The 18,983-nt window shown below is 39.6% G+C and overlaps 1 long non-coding RNA gene across 2 annotated transcripts in view; it reads left to right on the forward strand.

The window, feature by feature from the left end:
• Positions 1-18,983, forward strand: part of LOC139182710 (uncharacterized) — a 266,009-nt gene that overhangs the window by 182,128 nt on the left and 64,898 nt on the right. The window lies entirely within an intron of this gene.

Below are 18,983 nucleotides of genomic sequence, written 5' to 3' on the forward strand. Positions count from 1 at the left end.
TCTTCTCTAACACCACAGTTCAGATTAATATCTGTTAATCAGATATTAATATTAACAGATTAATGTCTGTTAATCAGCCCATTGCAATCTCAGTTCTCTGTTTCACTAAAACTGTATTTACCATGTTTAAAACCGATCTCAAAGTTAACTACAATATACCTGAATTCATCTGTTCCTTCACTTAGTGAATTCTATAGTCACTGAAGTTGAAGCACTTGGGAAAAGACCAATGGATAACTGTTAGTTGTATTTGAATTTTTGTGGATTCTCAGGCTTTCTTTTCTGAGAGCTTTTCTCCTAATGTGCTCCTCTGTCCATAACTGAGATTTCTTATATTCTACCAGTAGAGTAAATGTTATAAAACTCAAATTCACTAATACTTCATTTCTGCTTATGTAACTCCAATGGCTTCCTGAGAACTATAGGAAAATGCTCAAAATCTTTAGAATGCCTTAAAAGTTTTTTCACAAGACAGCCTGGACCTGACTTCCAAGCCACATCTATGCCACTTTCTAACACAAGGGTCACCCACAGTACTGGTCCGTGGCCTATTAGGAATTCTACTGCACAAGAGGTGACACTTGGGGTGGCACAGTCTGACATCACCCCCAGACTGGGCCTATCTAGTTGCAGGAAAACAACTCAGGGCTTGCACTGATTCTGCATTTACGGTGAGTTGTATAATTATTCCATTATCTATCACAATGTAATAATATAGAAATGAAGTACACGATAAATCCAGTGTGCTTGAATCATTCTAAAACCATTCCCCACCCCTGGTCCATGGAAAGCTTGCTTTCCACAAAGCGGGTCCCTGGTGCCAAAAAGGTTGGAGATCACTATTCTAACACACACCTCTAAACCTGCCCTACTGTGCTTTGAGTAGAAATATTTTCAATGCTAAGGCTTTGTACGTGCTGACCCTTCTTTCTGGGAGATTCTTTCTTGCTCATCTCCATCTACCAACATTCTGTTCTTGCTTCAAAACCTAGCTCAGTTACTTGTTCTATGACTATTTCTGTAAACTCTCTAGGCAGAGTTACTTAACCTTTATTATTTTTCCATGAAACTTGATGTGATGTTATTGTTCCATTTAATATGTTGCACATTTTACTTTTGAAATGAGAAAGTAGTATTGACCTTCAAACCCAGAGTTATCATTTCCCAATGTACCAGTCTGATCAATACATTAACCAATGAGCATTTTCTTTCATTGTTTTTAAAATATGTATTGAGTACTTTGAATATTTCAGAATTTTTTCTGGACCACGTACTGACTTGGTATTTAGCTCCAAAATATGGCATAGGGTGTTTATTTTTAATAATCTATGTACTTTTTTTGACAGTTTGAGGTTTATTTTGGGCTTGGTGATCTTCCAACATGTATCAAAATGAGAATTACCACTGCCAGAAGTTGATTGTGTACTAGGTTTCCCCCTGTGTATCAGTTCAGTTCTATCGCTTAGTTGTGTCTGACTCTTTGTGACCTCGTAGACTGTAGCATGCCAGGCTTCCTTGTTCTTTACCAACTCATGGAGCTCACTCAAACTCATGTACATCCAGTCGGTGATGCCATCCAACCATTTCATCCTCTGTTGTCCCCTTCTCCTCCTGCCTTCAATCTTTCTCAGCATTAGGGTCTTTTCCAATGAGTCAGTTCTTCACGTCAGGTGGCCAAAGTGTTGGAGTTTTAGCTTCAGCATCAGTCTTTTCCATGAATATTCAGGACTGATTTCCTTTAGGATGGACTGGTTGGATCTCCTTGCAGTCCAAGGGACTCTCGAGAGTCTTCTCCAACACCACAGTTCAAAAGCATCAATTCTTCGGCACTCAGCTTTCTTTTTAGTCCAACTCTCACATCCATACATGACTACTGGAAAAACCATAGCTTTGACTAGATGGACACATTTGTTGGCAAAGTAATGTCTATGCTTTTTAAAATGCTGTCTAGGTTGGTCACACCTTTTCTTCCAAGGAGCAAATGTCTTTTAATTTCATGGCTGCAGTCACAATCTGGACTGTGATTTTGGAGCCCCCCAAAATAAAGTCAGCCACTGTTTCCACTATTTCCCCATCTATTTGCCATGAAGTGATGGGTTCAGATTCCATGATCTTAGTTTTCTGAATGTTGAGTTTTAAGCCAGCTTTTTTCACTCTCCTTTTTCACTTTCATCAATAGGCTCTTTACTTCTTTGCTTTCTGCCATAAGGATGCTGTAATGTGCATCTCTGAGGTTGTTGGTATTTCTCTGGACAATTTTGATTTCAGCTTGTGCTTCATCCAGCCTGGTATTTCTTGTGATATCCTCTGCATATAAGTTAAATAAACTAGTGGCAATATACAGCCTTGATGTACTCCTTTCCTGATTGGAACCAGTCTGTGGTTCCACATCCAGTTCTAACTGTTGCTTCTTGACCTGCATATAGATTTCTCAAGAGGCAGGTAAGGTGGTCTGGTATTTGCACCTCTTTAAGAATTTTCCACAGTTTCTTGTGATCCACACAGTCAAAAGCTTTGGTATAGTCAAACAAGCAGAAGTAGACGTTTTCCTGGAATTCTCTTGCGTTTTTGATGATCCAGCAGATGTTGGAAATTTGATCTCTGGTTCCTCTGCCTTTTGTAAATCCAGCTTGAACATCTGGAAGTTCACAGTTTATGTGCTGTTGAAGCCTGGCTTGGAGAATTTTGAGCATTACTTGGCTAATGTGTGAAATGAGTGCAATTGTGTGGTAGTATGAGCATTCTTTGGCATTGCCTTTCTTTGGGATTGGAATGAAAACTGACCTTTTCCAGTCCTGTGGCCACTGCTGAGTTTTCCAAATTTGCTAGCATATTGAGTGTAGCACTTTCACAGCATCATCTTATAGAATTTGAAATAGCTCAATTGGAGTTCCATCACCTCCACTAGCTTTGTTCGTAGAGATGCTTCCTAAGGCCCCCTTCACTTCTCATTCCAGGATGTCTGGCTCTAGGTGAGTGATCACACCATCGTGGTTATCTGGGTCGTGAAGATCTTTTTTGTACAGTTCTTCTGTGTATTCTTGCCACCTCTTCTTAATATCTTCTGCTTCTGTTAGGTCCATACCATTTCTGTCTTTTATAGTGCCCATCTTTGCATGAAATGTTCCCTTGGTATCTCTAATTTTCTTAAAGAGATCCCATTCTATTGTTTTCCTCTATTTCTTTGCATTGATCATTGAGGAAGGTGTTCTTATCTCTCCTTGATATTCTTTGGAACTCTGCATTGAAATGGGTATATCTTTCCTTTTCTTCTTTGCCTTTCACTTTTCTCAGCTCTTTGTAAGGCCTCCTGAGACAACTATTTTGCCTTTTTGCATTTATTTTTCTTGGGGATGATCTTGATCGCTGCCTCCTGTACAATGTCATGAACCTCCATCCATATCTGTAGGCACTCTATCAGATCTAATCCCTTGAATCTATTTCTCACTTCCACTGTATAATTTTAAGGGATTTGATTTAGATCATACCTGAATAGTCTAGTGGTTTTCCCCACTTTCTTCAATTTAAGTCTGAATTTGGCAATAAGGAGTTCATGATCTGAGCCACAGTCAGCTCCTGGTCTTGTTTTTGCTGACTGTTTAGAGCTTCTCCATCTTTGGCTGCAAAGAATATAATCAATCTGATTTTGGTATTGACCATCTGGTGATGTCCATGTGTAGAGTCATCTCTTGTGTTGTTGTAAGAGGGTGTTTACTATGACCAGTGCATTCTCTTGGCAAAACTCTGTTAGCTTTTGACCTGCTTTGTTTTGTACTCTAAGGCCAAATTTGCCTGTTATTCCAGGTATCTCCTGACTTACTATTTTTGCATTCCAGTCCCCTATAATGAAAGGGACATCTTTTTTGGGTGTTAGTTCAAGAAGGTCTTGTAGGTACCCTGTATATAGAAATGTACTAACAGGGCAAGAGTGATTTGCTATCATTCCAACATACTACTTATGATGATGGCAATTCAATGCTACAGTAGTTGGCATTTCTCTCTTTTCCTCCCACAAAATTTTTATGCCTCTCATATAGTGAAAGTCTTAGTCCGTCCATCTTGTCAAACTGTTTGCAATGCCATGGACTGTAGCTGCCAGGTTCCTCTCTCCATGGAATTCTCCAGGCAAGAATACTAGAGTGGGTTGACATTTTCTTTCCAGGAGATCTTCCCGACCTAGGGATCAAACTTGGGTCTCCTATATTGCAGGCAGATTCTTTACCATCTGAGCCACCAGGGAACCTATCTCATATAGTAGAATATAACAAACTTTTAAGTTTTCATACTCCTATCTGCATATTATTGACTGGAAAATTTCAGGTTAAAAAAGTGAGAGCATATTTGTTTGGAATTAAGTCTTTAACTTGGCCTCCAGATTATAAAATTTTACTAGAAGCTTTTTAAAATTGCTTCAAAGTTTTCTGATCTATTAATATGAAAAATATATTTCATGAAAGAAAAATTGTGGTACACTTAAGTGATTTTTTAAAAATTCCACTAAAGAACAAACTTTGAGATCATAACTCCTGATTCTGAATCCATAAAGTCATGCTCCTTTTCTTATAAATATTCTTATTTTAACATGTAAGAAGTGTGAAATGATTACACCATTTCTCTATCAAAAATAATTAATTTTGAGCATCATACTGAAAAGTTATTCAATGATATTTCAGAATTAGCTCAGTCATTTTTAAGTTATTATGGAGTATATTAATCTTCTTTCTATTAGTTAATAATTTTAGGAGTGGAATTGGATTTCCTTTGTTAGATTTTCTGGCAGTACTTTGTTGTTTTCTTACAAAGGGATAAGAAAACTCTTCACAATTACTGTTTTTTTGCCTAGAAGATAAATATATTGATATTCCATTGAAACATAAAGTAAAAATGCTATCCTTACCAGGTAATTTTTGTATTAAGTAAAATTAAGACAACACATGCCATGCTTTTGGAGAAATTGATATTCTAAAATAATCCAAAGCTAGATTAATGCTGAGTGATCATTTTCCAAAGAATATAATATTTCTCCAATCATCAGCAGAAAGTCTAAGCAAGGTAGTCTGAATTTTGATGTTAAGTAGAGAGAATTTAATCTTCCTATTGTTGTATCGTTCAGTCATGTCTGACTCTTTGCGACCCCATGGACTGTAGCCCACCAGGCTCCTCTGTCCATGGAGTTCTCCAGGCAAGAGTACTGGAGTGGGTTGCCACTCCCTTCTCCAGGGCATCTTCCTTACCCAGGGATCAAACCTGGGTCTCCTGCATCAAAGGCAGATTCTTAACGTTTGAGCCATCAGGGAAGCCGATCTTCCTATCCCTCTGTAAATAAATTTGAAATACAGTGCCTGTTGAGTTTTGTATTTGTTAGTCCTGAATATTAGAGAATTAGGATGTGGCCTTTTGGGTCTCTGTCTCTCTTTGCCAAGTGCTGAGGAATGTAGTCTTACTGTACAAGGTGAAACATTAGGCAATGAAAATCAGTGTTAAAGGCATGATTATTTTAATTTGTCACTGCCAATTTTCACTAACAGGCATTAAACTGCACCTGTGTTTCTAAAAATTGGACTAAGGATCTCATCACACACAATAAAGAGTTAACTATGTGAAGTGACGGATGTGCTGATTATCTTGAAAATCATTTCACAGTTTACATGTACCAAATCATCACATTGTACACTCTAAATATATGAAGTTATGTTTGTCAATTTGTCCTTAATAAATCTCAAAAAATGCAAAGATATAAAATTTTAAAAAAAGATACTGAGATATTGAGATAAAGGAAAGGTCCTTCCAGAAAAAAAAAAAATAGAGAAAAACTTAACATTATATCATTGAGTTTCATCACAAAACATCTCAGCCTTTTCTGAGCTGGCCACACTTGGCTTCCTCTAAGTACTAGCTCTGCTGTCCTGACAGGAAGACAAACTACAGCATACCATGCAGGTTGAAGTTTATGATTCCAGTCTGATTCAGACCAAAAGCCCACTGGGCAATCCTACTCAGTCTCATTGCAGAGACAGGAAATGTATGCAAGATGGCATAGGGAAGTATTAATTTGTGGTAGGATAACAGTTCAAATACTAACTAATATCAACTTTGGTGTTTTCCCTGTTGAACTGCCACCTTCTTCCTACTGGGCAGTGAGGGAGGGATGTGCCTGCAACTCAGAGAAGAGCCCATGCATGAGAACAAAGAGCTTCTACATCCTATATTCTAAGCTATATCTTAAGCTTCTACAGTCAAAAGCTATCTCAGCTGAAGACCAAGAAGATTTGATGTACTTGCACATCTTGCAGCAGAGAGAACAGGTGTGTCTTTCTTTCTGCCCTTTACACCAGATAAAGAAACCTCACAGGAAGTGGAGAGTTTAGGAAATCAATTAGTTATGTGTATTGTAGGGGCCATGAGTTCTGCCACTTCCCCACGTAGGAGTGTAGTATGTGTGTGGGGGGGTGGGGGGCGGTGTGGTGTGGGCAGGAAGTTATATACCTAACTTTTAAGTAGGAATATGAGGATAAATGGTCTCATGCCCACTACTCATAACATCTCTGAAGGCAGCAGCCTTATAGATGTGGTACATTCTACCTGGGCACTCTAGTAGGGACAGTGAAAGGATGTATCCACATTGGAGAGAAGGGACAAGTTGGCCAAGAGGTCTTGGGACTGGGAAATCAATAAGTAGAGATGTGAGTGGACCATCCCAGCAACGGATAAGGATTGGCAGTGCTAAAGTGACAGGTGATCCACCCACCGCATTTGCCCTCTGAGTATAATATATGCTTCACACATGCCATCAAGTTTCCTTTGAATCAATTTATATCATTAGAAAAGTTCTCAACATAGGATGGAGAAAAAGAGAGACTGAGAGAAAGACACCCTGTTTCTAGACCATGACTGAGTAGCCATTCTCTAATGACCACTTGCCCTCTTGACCAAAGAGTATTGGTTAGGGATTAATCAGATCAGATCAGATCAGTCGCTCAGTCATGTCTGACTCTTTGCGACCCCATGAATCACAGCACGCCAGGCCTCCCTGTCCATCACCAACTCCCGAAGTTCACTCAGACTCACGTCCATCGAGTCAGTAATGCCATCCAGCCATCTCATCCTCTGTCGTCCCCTTCTCCTCTTGCCCCCAATCCCTCCCAGCATCAGGGTCTTTTCCAATGAGTCAACTCTTCGCATGAGGTGGCCAAAGTACTGGAGTTTCAGCTTTAGCATCATTCCTTCCAAAGAAATCCCAGGGCTGATCTCCTTCAGAATGGACTGGTTGGATCTCCTTGCAGTCCAAGGGACTCTCAAGAGTCTTCTCCAACACCACATTTCAAAAGCATCAATTCTTCAGTGCTCAGCCTTCTTCACAGTCCAACTCTCAGGAGCACATATACCTTAAATGTGAATGAATTAAAATTTGAAATTGGTTAAAAGAAATCCTCGGATTGGATTGAGAAAAATAGAAGTTTACTAAATTGAGATTTTTTTTAACATCACATAGATATGGGAGCTCATGGTAGATAATAAAGTTGTTAGTGGAAATAAAGTTATTTTTACAACACTGAGGATTTTTTGGACCTTTGTGTCTGAAAAATGTACTCACAAATCTAATGATAATCAGCAGAGTAAGATGGCAGATTATGTGTGTGTGTAGAGAATAATCTGGAGAAGGCAATGGCACCCCACTCCAGTACTCTTGCCTGGAAAATCCCATGGGCGGAGGAGCCATAGGCTGCAGTCCATGGGGTTGCTAAGAGTCGGACATGACTGAGCGACTTCACTTCCACTTTTCACTTTCATGCATTGGAGGAGGAAATGGCAACCCACTCCAGTGTTCTTGCCTGGAGAATCCCAGGGACGGTGGAGCCTGCTGGGCTGCTGTCTATGGGGTCGCACAGAGTCAGACATGACTGAAGTGACTTAGCAGAGAATAATCAACTCTGGAAAGCAAGGGTCTTGTGAAATTCATGTCAGGAATGCTGTCAGAATCAGATTAAACCCTGGCATTTTTAAAGTGCATATTTATAAAACTGTTTTTTGGCACAGCTGAACCAGTTAACTATTTTCCTTCTCCAGTGTTTCTGCTGAAATGTGAGGGCTTTTTTCTTTCTTTTTTTTTTAAGCCATGTTTTCCTCCCAACAAAGGAAAATAAGCATACATGAGTGCAGAAGACAGAGAGAGACAGAGACAGAGACAGAGGGAGACAGAGAGGTCCTGGGAACAGCAGGAAGCCTCCAAACTCAAAGGATATGCACAGTGCCAGCTCTGTCCTCAGCTTGGCAGCACAGGCCACCCTTCCTCTGTGATAACTAATTGCAGAAGCCTATAATAAGTGCCTGTAATCACAGAGGGGCAAAAGGAATTCTTAAACACATCAGGAACAACCAAAAAACTGAGAAAAATCAAATTGAGGAAATAGAACTAATGGGAAAAAAAGAGAACTTAAAAAATATTAATACCCTTAGAGATATGCAAGAGATAGCATATCAATAAAATAAGAACAAGAGGTTCTAATAAATAAACATAAGATTTAAAAAAATAAAAAAAATTGAGGATCAGAATATCTCCTTTAATGGATCATGGCCTTGTCATGGCGAAGGGGCTTGCTTAACTCAGTGAAGCTATGAGCCATGCTGTGCAGGGCCACCCTGGAAGGACAGGTCATAGTAAAGAGTTCTGACAAAATGTAGTCCAATGAAGAAGGAAATGGCAAACCACCCCAGTATTTTTGCCACAAGAACCCCATAAACAGTATGAGAAGACAAAAAGATATGACACCAGAAGATGAGCCCCCCAGGTTGGAAGGTATCCAATATTTTACTGGGGAAGAGTGGAGGGCAATTACAAATAGGTCCAGAAAGAATGAAGTGGGTGGGCCAAAGCAGAAACAGCACTCAGGTGTGGGTGTGTCTGGTGGTGAAAGTAAAGTCTAATGCTGTAAAGAATAATACTGCATAGGAACCTGGAATTTTAGGTCCATGAATCAAGGTAAATTGGACGTGGTAAGCAAGAGATGGCAGGAGTGAACACTGACACCTTAGGAATTAGTGAACTAAAATGAATGGGAACGGGCAAATTTAATTCAGATGGCCATTTTATCTACTAATGTGGGCAAGAAACCCTTAGAAGAAATGGAGTATAGCCCTCATAGTCAACAGAGTCTGAAACTTGGGTGCAATCTCAAAAGTGACAGAATGATCTTGGTTGATTTCCATGCCAAACCATTCAACTTCACAGTAATCCAAGTCTATGCCCCAACCACTAATGCTGAAGTTGAACAGTTCTATGATGTTCAAGACCTTCTGGAACTAACACCAAAAAAAAAAAAAAGTCCTTTTCATATAGGGGATTGTAATGCAAAAGTAGGAAGTCAAGAGATACCTGGAATAACAGGCAAGTTTGGGTTTGAAGTACAAAGTGAAGCAGGGCAACATATTGGTCATAACACTTTTTCCAACATAACAAGAGATGACTCTACACATGGACATCCCCAAATGGTCAATACCAAAATCAGATTGATTATATTTCTTGGAGCCAAAGATGGAGAAGCTCTATACAGTCAGCAAAAATATGAACTGGAGCTGACCGTAACTCAGATCATCAGCTCCTAACTGCAAAATTCAGGCTTAAATTGAAGAAAGTAGGGAAGACCACTAGACCATTCAGGTAAGACCTAAATCAAATGCATTATGATCATACAGTGAAGGTGATGAATAGCTTCCAGGGATTAGATCTGGTAGACAGAGTGCCTAAAGAACTATGGACAGAGGTTTGTAATGCTGTTCGGGAGGCAATGACCAAAACCATCCCAAGGGCAAAGTGGTTGTCTGAGGAGGCCTTACAAATAGCTGAGGAAAGAGGAGAAATGAAAGGCAAGGGAGAAAGAGAAAGACATACCCAACAGAATGCAGAATTCCAGAGAATAGCAAGGAGAGATGGAGAAGGCAATGGCAACCCATTCCAGTACTCCTCCCTGGAAAATCCCATGGACAGAGGAGCCTGGTAGGCTGCAGTCCACGGGGTCGCACAGAGTCGGACACGACTGAAGCGACTTAGCAGGAGCAGCAAGAAGAGACAAGAAGGGTTTTCAAAGAACAATGCAAAGAAATAGAGGAAAACAATAGAATGGGAAATACTAGTGGTCTCTTCAAGAAACTTGGAGATATCAAGGTGACATTTCATGCAAGGACAGGCATGATAAAGGATGGAAATGGTAAGGACCTGAGAGAAGCAAAAGAGATTAAGAGGCGGCAATATACAGAAGAACTATACAAAAGAGGTCTTAATGACTCAGATAACCACTATGGTGTGGTCCCTCATCTAGAGCCAGACATCTTGGACTGTTAAGTCAAGTGGGCCTTCGGAAGTATTACTACAAATAAAGCCAGTGGAGATGATGGAATTCCAGCTGAACTATTGAAAATTCTAAAAGATGATGCTGTTAAAGTGCAGCACTCAGTATGTCAGCAAATTTGGAAAGCTCAGCAATGGCCTCAGGGCTGGAAAAGGTCAATTTTCATTCCAATCCTAAAGAAGGGCAATGCCAAAGAATGTTTAAATTACCATAAAACTGTGGTCATTTTACATGCTTGCAAGGTAATGCTCCAAATCCTTCAAGCTATGCTTTAGTAGTATGTGAACTGAAAACCTCCATATATACAAGCTGGATTTAGAAAAGGCAGATGAAGCAGAGATGTAATTGCCAACATTTCTTGTATCATAGAGAAAGCAAGGGAATTCCAATAAAACATCTATTTCTGCTTTGTTGAGTACACTAAAGCCTTTGACTATGTGGATCACAACAAACTGTGGAAAATTCTTAAAGAAATGGGAGTACCAGATCACCTTACCTGTTTCCTGAGAAACCTGAATGTGGTCAAGAAGCAATGATTAGAACTGGACATGGAACAATGGACTGGTTCAAAATTGGTAAAGGAGTTCGTCAAGGCTGAATATTGTCACTTTGCTTATTTAACTTATATGCAGACTACATCATGTGAAATGCTGGGCTGGATGAATCACAAGCTAGAACCAAGATTGCTGGGAGAAATATCAACAACCTCAGATATACAGATGATACCACTCGAATGGCAGAAAGTGAAGACTAAAGAGCCTCTTGATGAGGGTGAAAGAGGAGACTGAAAAAGCTGTCTTAAAACTCAACATTCAAAACTCAACGTTCACAAAACTAAGATCATGGCATCCATTCCCATTACTTCATGGCACACAGAAGGAGGGAAAGTAAAAGCAGTGACAGATTTTATTTTCTTGGGCTCTAGAATCACTGTGGACAATGACTGCTACCATGAAATTAAAAGATGCTTACTCCTTGGAAGGAAAGCTGTGACAAACCTAGACAGTGTATTCAAAAGCAGAGACAGTATGCCTATGGCTGCTTCATGTTGAGGTTTGACAGAAAACAAAATTCTGCAAAGCAATTATCCTTCAATTAAAAAAAATTAATTAAAAAAAAAAAGCAGAGACATCACTTTGCAGACAAAGGTCCATATAGTCAAAGCTATCATTTTTTCAGTAGTCATGTATGGATGTGAGAGTTGTACCATAAAGAAGGCTGAGTGCCAAAAAAATTGATGCTTTTGAATTGTGCCACTGAAGAAGACTCTTGAGAGTCCTTTGGACACTGAGATCAAACCAGTCAATCCTAAAGGATATCAACACTGAATATTCATTGGAAGGACTGATGCTGAAGCCAAGCTCCAATACTTTGGCCACCTGACGTGAAGAGCTGACTCACTGGAAAAGACCCTGATGCTGGGAAAAATTGAAGACAAAAGGGAGCAGCAGAGGATGAACTGGTTAGATAGATTCATTGACTCAATGGACAGGAATTTAGCAAACTCTGGGAGACAGTGGAGGACAGAGGAACCTGGTGTGCTGCAGTCCATGGGGTTGCAAAGAGTCAGATACGACAGTGACTGAACAAAAACAATGGCTATTTAAATAAAATGTAAAAGTGTTAATGTAAGTAAAATATAATGTAAGGAATATATTTATTTAACATTGCTTTCCATTTTATCCTGTTCTAAATTAATTTTTCACATACTGTTGTACACCATGGTACATGTTTCACTACTATATCCTAGAGAATAGCCTTATACTTAATAAGTATAGTGACTATTTCTGTCATTGAATTGAATTTAACCTGACTCACAAGATCTCTCTTTTTAGAGAGCTAGACTGAGGAGGGTGACATATAACCTCAGTTTTGTGTGTGTTTGTGTGCAATAGTGAGATAAATGTTAGTGAAAATTTCAAACTCTTTTGTAGTAATTTCATGTATATAGTAATGATGTTTTTTCAGTTCTATGCCCTATCCATATTTATTCACTTTTTAATGGAGTGTCAGCTATCTCCTGGAATGCTATTTTAAATTTATCTTTGTGATTATACTCCTGAGGTCACAAGAGTCACAGCTACACTGGATCCATTAAAGCTATGGTATCATTGGCTTTAAGCCCAGATTTTAAAAAAAAATTATGCCTTTGACTTTGAGTGAATGGAATTTCTGAGTCACACATCCTTGCCCTACTTCATATGCAGATGCATCCTCAGAAGATGAGAGCCATTCCAAAGAGGCATTTCCCTGTTTTTGCCAAGAGTGTACAAAACAATTAATGAACTGTGGCTCCAGTACCTTGGCTACCAGATGGGAAGAGCTGATTCATTGGAAGAGACCCTGATGCTAGGAAAGATTGAGGGCAGGAGGAGAATGGCGTGATAGTGGATGAGATGTTTAGATTACATCACTGACTCAGTGAATATGAGTTTGAGCAAACTCCAGGAAATAGTAGAGGACAGGGAAGCCTGGCATGCCACAGTCATGGATCACAAAGAGTCAGATACAACTTAGCAACTAAACAACAATTATTTGATTTATTCAAAAGGTTTTTTTTTTTTTTTTTGGCCTCAGTATTGTGTTAGAGATTCATTTTAGAGCCCTTGATATATTTATCACATTAAAAAAATAATACAGTTCAAAAGTCCTTAAGAAACTTTTATCCAGGCCTTAACTTTCTATTCCCTGGGTGGCCAAATATTACCAACATGATTGTGGGGGAATCCTACAGAAGCTAGCTATGTGATGACTTGATTGTGACAATGTGCTGACTTCTCTTGAAAGCCAAATCTATTCAGTGAAATTCTATCACATACACAAAGGGGTAAGGACTAAAAACCATACCTATCCAGTAGAGGCAGGCAATCTCTGAAATCTAGACAGACTTTAAATTTATGCTTAGTGGGGCTTTCATTGCTCAGTTAGTAAAGAATCTGCCTGCAGTACAGGAGACCTATGTTTAATCCCAGGATTGGGAAGATCATCTGCAGAGGGAATAGCAACCTGCTCCATTATTCTTGCCTGGGAAATCCCATGGATGGAGGAGCCTGGCAGGCTACAGTCCATGGGGTTGCAATCTAGGCAGAGTTTAAGTTTAAACACTCATATACTATGTCAAAATGCACTTAATAGCAGATTTGCAGGTCCCTACTCTACTGGTATTATAATTATGATCATATATATATACAGTATACCAAAACTTTTTGACAGATACTCTTTTTCCAAATCTCTCAGACCTTGACATTTCTATTCATTAATCTAGATTTATTGAGGGTGTGCTATATGCCAAGCATGGCTGTATGCACAATGGGTGCTACAATGAGTTAGAAATACCTCTGTACCAAAAAGCTCTTATTCTAGGGGAAAGCAGGGAATCATAAACACACACCTAGAAACAATCCAATGGTAGTTTGTCATAGAAGTACACTCTTGGAAATATGGAACTGCCAAGTAGGAAAACTTCACTGGACTTGAGAACTTGAGGAAGACCTCCTGATAGGTATAACAGAGGTGAGTGAGTTAGGTAAACAGTAGGCAGGAGGCCATTCTAGAGACAGAAGACTGTGTATTTGTGCATAGATGTGAGAAAGCATGGCATGTGAAGGATTTACAAGCACTTCTAAGGAATAAAGGCGGAGAAGGTGATGGCACCCCACTCCAGTACTCTTGCCTGGAAAATCCCACGGGTGGAGGAGCCCAGTAGGCTGCAGTCCATGGGGTTGCTCAGAGTTGGACAGGACTGAGCAACTTCACTTTCACTTTTCACCTTCATGCATTGGAGAAGGAAATGGCAACCCACTCCAGTGTTCTTGCCTGGAGAATCCCAGGGACGGGGGAGCCTGGTGGGCTGCTGTCTATGGGGTCACACAGAGTCGGACACGACTGAAGTGACTTAGCAGTAGCAGTAGCTAAGGAATAAGGGAAGGCAGGAAGTGATGAATGATAAACTGGAAAGATGGAGGGCCATATGTGAAAAGGAACTTTATCCATATCTGTGAGTCAGATGGACTAACATGATCATATTTTTATTTTAAAATATCCCCAGATTTATGTGTAGAGGATGATTTTTAAGTACAGTTCTGGAGCTAGGGAAACCATTTAAAAGGCTCTTACGAGGGACAATGGGATACTAAACTAGAGCTAGAGAAATGGGATAGATCTGTGATATTTTTAAGGTGTTAAAACAGCAGAACTTGATATTTATATGTGGGGTTCAAGGCAGAATATGGTCTCAAGGACACTGTGATATTTTTAGTGCAGGTGACTGGATGGATTGTAAATTATGTATTTGAACATGGCGCTCTGAAGGTAAGTCTGAAATGGAATACAAGTTTAAGTTTCATAGGTATTTAAGTTTTACTAGAATTCAGCACCAAGAAAAAGAAAGAATATCTCTGTGTTTCAATATATTTTCTAGAATTTAGATCCACTGGATCTTGAAGCTTATAATTTTAGGAAAACAAGGTTATTCTTCTATCCAACTCTCATATGCTATTGGTGGAAATATACAATGATACAACCACTTTGGAAAACTAATTGGCAGTTTTTTAAACAATTAAACAAACTTACCACGTGATCCAGTCTTTATGTTCCTAGGTATACCCAAGTGAAATGATAGCATGCTTGTGCTTGTGCTCGTTACTCAATTGATCCAACTCTGCGATGCTATGGACTGTAGCCCATGAGGCTCCTCTGTCCATGGAATTTTCCAGGAAAAATACTAGAGTGGGTTGCCATTTCCTACTCCAGGAAATCTCCCTGACCCAAGGATCAAACCCTCATCTCTTGCGTCTCCTGCATTGGCAGGCGGATTTTTTACTACTGCGCTACTTGGGAAGCCCCAAAAGAGACTAGCTAACATCTGTGCAAATAAATAAGCAATCTCAGAAAAAGACGTTGGGAACACTGTTGTCTGTGCCACTAAGCAATTACTTAAAACTGAAGGGAACTTTTTTTTTTTTGTGGGAAGGGTAAAGGCAGGCAGGTGGAAAGTTGTATTTTAAGAAATAGATGTGGTGAGTAGAGAAAGAAGAGGATTCAGAAGTTGGATAATCTTGTCTGTTCTTTGGTTCCACACCCACTCACTCACTCCTTTTGCATTTATGTTGTTTCCGTGTCTTGAGCTCAACTACCTTCCATTGCTCTATCTACTACCCACACACTCTTAAAATAAACTTTGTGTTAGCAAGTGTTTTCCTCATGAAATGATTTCTAGTGAAAACTTAAAAAGGTGAGGCTGGATTCCTTGCATTTCTTTTGTCTACACCCTGATTTTTTGGCAAAGCATCAGTTCTTAGGTTTTGAATATTAAAACATATGTTAATAATCATTGATTAGACTAATCTGGCAAATATGTCAAAAGATGACTAACTTCCTTGCAAATGGGATAATGAACAAATATAGGAAATATTTAACATCTTTCTAACGAGAAGTGAAATATGTTTTGATGGTTATTTTAATCTTTCCAAATAATAGGATATTGTTAGATTTTTAAATTCTTCCTCCTCCTCTTTTCATATTTAAATTGTTAAAAGTGATTTAATGAATTTTAGTCTGAGATTTTGTTCTGGAACTTTTTACAAGACCTCTTTGAATTCCTCCCTCTTTGGAGAACTATTTTGGCAATAGTGGTTGTTCTCTGATGATAATACTTTTCTTATCTGCCTATCTCATAGTAAAATGTGAATAGTTCAGGTTAGTCCTGTCATTTAAACACAAGGATTATTCCTTTGCATGAGTACTTCTAGTGTGCCAGGCACTGGGTGAAATATGTTATCTTTCAGATATTTTTTCTTTGTTGATATCTTTTCTATGGGCTTGTTAGCAGCATCTGATTTGGAGGAAGTTTTGTTGTTGTTTTTAATGGATATTTCACTTCCTAGGACGATGGCCTTTTTAGTGGCCTTCTGCCCAAATTCCTGTGAATGATGATTTAGGCAAGCTTTCTTTTTGTCTTAGGCTGTAGAAGTGACTGCAGCCATGAAATTAAAAGACGCTTACTCCTTGGAAGGAAAGTTATGACCAACCTAGATAGCATATTCAAAAGCAGAGACATTACTTTGCCAACAAAGGTTCGTCTAGTCAAGGCTGTGGTTTTTCCTGTGGTCATGTATGGATGTGAGAGTTGGACTGTGAAGAAGGCTGAGTGCCGAAGAATTGATGCTCTTGAACTGTGGTGTTGGAGAAGACTCTTGAGAATCCCTTGGACTGCAAGGAGATCCAACCAGTCCATTCTGAAGGAGATCAGCCCTAGGATTTTTTTGGAGGGAATGATGCTAAAGCTGAAACTCCAGTACTTTGGCCACCTGATGCGAAGAGTTGACTCATTGGAAAAGACTCTGATGCTGGGAGGGATTCGGGGCAGGAGGAAAAGGGAACGACAGAGGATGAGATGGCTGGATGGCATCACTGACTTGATGGACGTGAGTCTGAGTGAACTCCGGGAGTTGGTGATGGACAGGGAGGCCTGGCGTGCTGCGATTCATGGGGTCGCAAGAGTCGGACACGACTGAGCAACTGATCTGATCTGTAGAAGTGGTTTGGGGAGATAGCAGGGAATGGGTTGGGCAATAGAATCCATTGGGGCCTGTGTAAAACATGCTTTCCTCTTGCCTTCCATGGCTAGTGACTTAAGGCATATTAACAATTTTTGCTAAAGGCGCACTGGAAGACAAAACAATAACCAAAATATGTGCGGAATGCTTTTGCAATTCCATGTATGATTTAATTGTTCAGGTAGTTTGTATATGAGCTAATTACACATGTAACTGTATATTAAGACATGGTTTTCTTCTCTAATACAACTCCCCATCACTTGGTAGGATGGAATATAAACTTCTTAGCAAAATAAAATAACAGTTCCAAGATATGCTACAAGGCAGTAATATTTACAAGAGAAAGATCTGTTTCTTGTCCATGTGTCGCTCTGAAGATCATGTGGTCCTCAGGTCCCTTGTAGGGATGTGCAGAATCTGCAGAATCTGATTCTCCAAAATAGAGCCAAGACCCTAGAAGAAGAAGAGAGTGGAGTCATTCAGGAGCTGGTGCTCCTTGGAGAATGATTATTACACATGGAGACACATAGTCAATTTGGCTCATGTGTTTTATATCTGTATTATTCTAACAAAGTCTCTTCCTCTTTAATCTACTTTACTGAAGACTGGTGTGGAATTGGGGTTGGAGAGATGGAAAAGAAAACGAAGTCCTTTCCACATGTTTAATGTACATAAAATAACTTTATCCAACATGGTGAGGAAATTGCTCTGACATTAAAAAAAATTTTTTTAGTTAATGTTATCATTATAATCCTGCAATTTATTTAAGTGCTATACTTATTTGGGAATAGGTTTTATACAACATGATGCATGGTTCAAGTAAGTACATACCCTGAACGCATCCTATTCTTTAACAGTCAATTCTTCTAGGAGTGTTTTGTTGCTGGTTTAACATTCAATAAGATAAGATAAATAGCTTTTATAGTATGAGATATTGGAATTGTTTGCTCTGAATACAAACACAAAAACATATTTCAAATTGGCAGAATGAATATTTACAAACACTTTGTGCTTAGTCACTCAGTCATGTCTGACTCTGCGACCCCATGGACTGTAGTCTGCCAGGCTCCTCTGTCCTTGGGGATTCTCCAGGCAAGAATATTGGAGTGGGTTGCCATGCCTTCCTTCAGGGGATCTTTCCAAGACAGGGATCAAACCCAGGTTTTCCCCTCATTGCAGGCGGATTCTTTACTGTCTGAGCCACCAGGGAAGCTCAAACACTTTAAAAGAAGGACTTTATGTTTTCCAAGCCTCCATCACATGAAACAAAAGCCACTTCTTTGTAAATACTGATCTGGTAGGTGGTTCCTAAGTATGATAACTGAGTGAACAAATGAATAAGATTTGAGAAACAAAGAGGAGAGTGAAAATGTTGATTTAAAGCTCAATATTCAGAAAACATAGATCATGGCATTTGAACCCATCACTTCATGGCAAATAGATGGGGAAACAGTGGAAACAGTGGCAGACTTTATTTTTTGGGGCTCCAAAATCACTGCAGATGGTGACTGCAGCCATGAAATTAAAAGAGGCTTACTCCTTGGAAGGAAAGTTATGACCAACCTAGATAGCATATTCAAAAGCAGAGACATTACTTTGCCAACAAAGGTCATAGTCAAAGCTATGGTTTTTTCAGTAGTCATGTATGGATGTGAGAGTTGGACTATAAAGAAAGCTGAGCACTGAAGAATTGATGCTTTTGAACTGTGGTGTTGGAGAAGACTCTTGAGAGTCCCTTGGACTGCAAGGAGATCCAACCAGTCCATCCTAAATAAAGGAGATCAGTCCTGGTGTTCATTGGAAGGACTGATGTTCAAGCTGAAACTCCAATACTTTGGCCACCTGATGTGAAGAATTGACTCACTGGAAAAGACCCTGATGCTGGGAAAGATTGAAGGTGGGAGGAGAAGGGGACAACAGAGGATGAGATGGTTGGATGGCATCACTGACTCAATGGACGTGAATTTGGGTAAACTCTGGGAGTTGGTGATGGACAGGGAGGCCTGTCGTGTTGCAGTCCATGGGGTCACAAAGAATCAGACATGACTGAGCGACTGAACCAAACTGAACTGAACTGAAG

The sequence above is a fragment of the Bos indicus genome, chromosome 4 (assembly GCF_029378745.1).
Source record: "Bos indicus isolate NIAB-ARS_2022 breed Sahiwal x Tharparkar chromosome 4, NIAB-ARS_B.indTharparkar_mat_pri_1.0, whole genome shotgun sequence".
NCBI lineage: Eukaryota > Metazoa > Chordata > Mammalia > Artiodactyla > Bovidae > Bos > Bos indicus.